Source organism: Oncorhynchus mykiss, chromosome 13 (genome assembly GCF_013265735.2).
Source record: "Oncorhynchus mykiss isolate Arlee chromosome 13, USDA_OmykA_1.1, whole genome shotgun sequence".
Classification (NCBI taxonomy): Eukaryota; Metazoa; Chordata; class Actinopteri; order Salmoniformes; family Salmonidae; genus Oncorhynchus; species Oncorhynchus mykiss.
Genome location: NC_048577.1, coordinates 13,768,836 through 13,774,219, shown reverse-complemented (window position 1 = coordinate 13,774,219; position 5,384 = coordinate 13,768,836).

Below are 5,384 nucleotides of genomic sequence, written 5' to 3'. Positions count from 1 at the left end.
AATAGGCTGTGTATGTAGTAGGCCCTTACAATATGCTGTACATGCAGTAGGCCCTTACAATATGCTGTACCTGCAGTAGGTCCTTACAATATGCTGTACATGCAGTAGGCCCTTACAATATGCTGTACATGCAGTAGGTCCTTACAATATGCTGTACATGCAGTAGGTCCTTACAATATGCTGTACATTCAGTAGGTCCTTACAATAGGCTGTGTATGTAGTAGGCCCTTACAATATGCTGTACCTGCAGTAGGTCCTTACAATATGCTGTACATGCAGTAGGTCCTTACAATATGCTGTACATTCAGTAGGTCCTTACAATAGGCTGTGTATGTAGTAGGCCCTTACAATATGCTGTACATGCAGTAGGCCCTTACAATATGCTGTACCTGCAGTAGGTCCTTACAATATGCTGTACATGCAGTAGGCCCTTACAATATGCTGTACATGCAGTAGGCCCTTACAATATGCTGTACCTGCAGTAGGTCCTTACAATATGCTGTACCTGCAGTAGATCCTTACAATATGCATAGAAATATATCATGCTTCCTCTGCCCTCCCTCCTCCCTCTCTCTCTACAATGTCCCTCCTGTCGCCTCTCCAGTCTCCCCACTCACCTGGGTGTCCTGTGCCTCTGGTCTCTACGTGGGCTGGGGCTCTGGGTCCTCCTCCTCGGGGCCAGTAGCACCTCCGCCCCCTCTCCCTCTGACCCCAGGTCCAGTCTGGGGATGTCGGCCAGAATGACGTAGTCCTCTATGGTCATCCCCTGGGAGTCCACTGAGGCGGTTCTCTTGGGCTCCTCTTGGGTCAACAGGTACTCCAGGCCCCGTCTAATATTACTCTTGCTCCTGTCACTGATTGGCCTGTCATTCATTTCCATGGTCGCAGGGCAGGGTTTCAACGAATTGGCAAGCAGCTGGGAGTCGATGCCTAGTCGTGGTGGGGAGGAGCTACAAGAGAGGGCAGGGCTTAGAAGGGAGTGGGAGGAGCCACGCCAGGAGCCTGGAGGGAGGCTGGGGTTGGTTTTAGGGTGGTGCATCTCTGTCCGTTCCTCTCTAGCAACCATCTCTGGTCTCCTTGAGTAGCTCTGTGCTGTGTCAGGTCTGGTGTCGCTATGCTTGGTTTCTGTTTGGGGTGAATGGCTGTGTGTACCATAGCCACTTATAGGGGGAGAGCATTCCCAACTATCACGACTGCAAGTGGTTGGAGAAGGGTTTTTATCTGTTCTGGGCCGGGGGCTTCGAGACCGTTCGTAGGAGTTTGGCTGCAAGGCTGGAGAGTCACGTCGAGAGATGGAGTCAAGATTTTTGTACAGTTTTTCAGAGTCCAAACTGTGACTGTTTGAGTTGTGGGAGGGACGTCTTGACTCCCTTGACTCTCTTGACTCTCTTGGCTCTCTTGATCCTCTTGGCTCTCTTGATCCTCTTGGCTCTCTTGACTCTCTTGACTCTCTTGGCTCTCTTGACTCTCTTGGCTCTCTTGACTCTCTTGACTCTCTTGGCTCTCTTGACTCTCTTGGCTCTCTTGACTCTCTTGACTCTCTTGGCTCTCTTGGCTCTCTTGACTCTCTTGAATCTTGATCACGCTCATTGGCGTAATGCTCTGTTTTACAATTTCTTACATGGGAGGAGTCAGTGTGTTTGTAGGAGGCCGTGTTTCGAGACGGGGAGGGGTGGCGAGACACGACAGAACCTTGTCTGTGAGAGGGACTGGACCGTCCTGACGGATGACGAGACAAGGAGCGAGATGAGTTAGATGGAGCGTGAGAAGGAGCGTGACTTTTGGAGTGGGAGCTTCTACGTTGGGAGGACTCAGATCGTGATTCAGCAAGTTTATACCGGTTTGGGCATGGGGAGCGAGGGCTAGGAGACTGATCTTGAGAATCAGTGCCACCACGTCTGAAGTTGGAATGACAGGTGTATCTCTGCGGAGACTCACTCCTCCAGGTCTCCTGCTGGAACGTTTCATCGCTTCTCCTCTGGGAGGGAATTCCGAGATTCACATTCCGGTAGGGGATGGAGGCTTTGGGTTCTGGGCTGTGGTTGTTGGGGAGCGGATGGCCCCTCTCATAGTACCGGTAAGGCCGTTTGGATACACCCTCCACCTGAGCCTGGGGACCACCATCAAATAAGGCTTTCCTGTCCGGAGAGAAGTAGCCGCTTTCTCCTCTTGATCCTATAAGTGAGGAGCAGGGACATGGCATGGTAGATCATCCATTTGATTGAGCCCCACTCAAATGGAAAGCAAAGACACATTTAAATGTTTAACTGAAAAATGACAATAACATTTTGAAGTACAATTGAATTGAATGAAAATTGTATCAGCAGTCCCAGAAAAAATGTCTGTCTGTAATACTGTGAGCTGGTCTGACCTGAGGGTCGCCTGAACCTCTCCCGACCTCTCTTCTCCTCCATCAGTGAGCTGTGTGGTGGTCTGTGGGGAGAGGGGTCCACCCGGGTCATCTCTGGCCCCGTCACACAGCACCCTGCTGGGGTGCTAGAGCCACTCCTCCCTGGGTCTGGCAGGAAGTCCCACGGGTCCTCCTGACTGCTGGGTGGAGATATAGAGGGAGGGCATGAGGGACATTGAAAGGGGTACACACACTGAGTTTGGCACAATGTACTGTAGAACTAGTTTAAGAGAAATCACTACCTGATTGTAGAATTGCATTCAAATATAATGTTATCTAACTGTTCATTACATTTTTATAAATCACTTTAAGTATACCTTAAAGTAGTGTTACTAAAATCAACTGCCAATGACACTCACACTCACCTGTGTACCGTGTCAGAGTCACAGATATTGAGTTCCCAGTCAGGACTCGGAGTGTGAATTAGGCTCTCCTGATAGGTCCAGATGCTCCTTGTGACATCACTGTAGCTGGTCACCTCCGACAGGAAGTCATGATTGTCCTGATTCGTGAAACGGGACACATTTCGTCCAATCGTTAATAATTCAGATAATGTCAAACTGGTCCATGGCTTTGTCAATTCAGCAAACCATCTGAGATGTGTAAAAGTTACTTTTAAGGCTTGGTACACAAAGTATGTCATTCTGTTGTGTTTTCAGAAAGTTGCATAGTAACGTGAAAGTACAGTTGGAGACAAGTCAAACAAATTCAAACATGCTGCAGTGTAGATGTACCTCTATGGCAAGACAGTCATGACCTAGTGTGACCAATGACATTACAATGCTTAAAGATTAATTCAACGAATGAGTTGAAACCACTCTCAAGGTCAATTCAACAAGCATGTGATAAAGCATCAACAAGTAAAGTAAACAAACTTCAGACAAAATGGCAGCCTGTGGAATAAATGAAAAGAAGCTAACTTTCCGTATAACTCAAAATGCTTACTTCTTACTACACCTGCTTGCAGAGCTTCCTTGGACGTCCCTTTACAAATCTGCTGTTAAGACAGGCTGCAAGTGGCAACAACAACAACTTCTCTCCTCCCTCTCCACCCCCATCTACCTATCCTCTCTTCACCTTGTCCACCGGAGCTAATACATTAGGCCGGCAAGGACGACGGTAACACAACCTCTCCCTGGCCTTGCTCATCATTATTTCATTGGTCTGCTGCTCTTCCACAACCAGAATCCACCCATCCTCCTCTCAACCCTTTCGTGATCCCTCTTTCATTTCTTGCCCTCCCCACAACACACAAAAGCCTTTCTTCTTTTTTGACTTTTGATCTACTTGTTGTGTTGTGAGCAGGCGTGGATTTCTATCTAGAATATTCTGTTATTTTGAAATGAAAGGATTATTCAAATGAAAATAAATATTAGTAGAAGTGTACTTCTGGTCCAGGTTCATCCATAGAGCTGGTGTTGTGAATGTGGGTGCTTGTGTGCATGTGTTGTTTGAGCATATTAGATTACTCCAATGACAGTGAAGATTAGTAGAAGTGTATTTCTGGTACAGGTCCATCCTTAGAGTTCAGTTGAGTGGGCTGGTGTCTGTGTGTGTGTGTGTGTGTGTGTGTGTGTGTGTGTGTGTGTGTGTGCTTGTATGTGTTGTGTGTGTGTTGTGTGGGTGCTTGTGTGCAATGTGTTATGTGAGCGGATTAGATTACTATCTTTCCCTCAAGGGATGCAAATGAGCTTTTCATTAATTAATGATAGAATAATAATATAATCAAACGCCAACCTGTGTGTTCGTCAGTCCTCATCACACCTACAGTGTAGCTTATATTAGAATTACCCCGCTTGGTGGCTTTATTTGTGTTCATTGCATCATTATGTTGTTTAATATGCACCTTTGTTTCATTCAGAAATGGTTACTCCTCGTACTGCCACTTGGGAAGATAAAATGAACGTCTTTGGAAGTGTTTCAAACGTATACCACAATTTACTGTACAGCAAAGGTAATAATCCAGACCTTTTCCAAACCCAATAACCCTTAACAGTCATTAGCCGTCCATCATCCATTTCCCTCAACACTAGCCCCCCCCTGCCTGGCTCACCTGTGAGGTACTGTTCAGGTGCATGTGTCCCGGGCGCAGGCACGAACCACAGCGGGAGGGGTCAAAGGTGTTGGGTTGGAACTGGTGGCAGTAAAAGTCGTCAGCACAGAGGGGCATGATAGATCCTCAGATCAGGTGAACACCCCTATTTTACTCTGATGGTACGGCCCAGTGCAATGATGCACTATTACAAAATCCACCTACACAAAGGTGGTACATCCTGATTAGAGGTGGGATAACCAATCAAACCATATAATGTATAGACAGCACATAGTAATGCAGTATGTCAAGAGCAACACTATACAGACGTAGGAACTTAATTTGAGTCAGTTTACTACAGCAGGAAAATAATCCTGCAGCAACAGGAAATGTGAATTATTATGTGGATTATAATTCATGGACAGTTCTGTAGTGGTTGATACATTTTTCCTTTGGGCAAATTTAGTCTGAAATGTCAAAGTGGAAATTACTAACTGATCAAATTAAGATTTTACATCTTTAGAATTGCATTCTGAAGCAGAATATGGACCACATCGGTCATTTGCATGCATTGACCTGTAGCGGTCTTTACACTGTAATGTAATTCAATAAAATGCTTCAGGTAGTGGGTAACTTCATCTCATGGTTGTGGCCAAACAACATCCTCTGGGTTCCTTGAGGTGAAGCAACAATTACTTAAGACGGCGACTGAGTGAAACAGAAACCACTGTTGATGGTAGGCTATACCTTTACAGCGCTGTACAAAAATAGTTTGACACACAATACTATAACCATAACACAGTAACCTACAGCCATTTTGTTAATAAAAGAAACACAAAGACTCAAAAGCCCAGTCTGTCTTTGCCATGCTGGTATTATGATATTAAAAACACTTCAACGGTATTTCTAGAATTTTTAAATACCTTATGACTGTTAACTCCG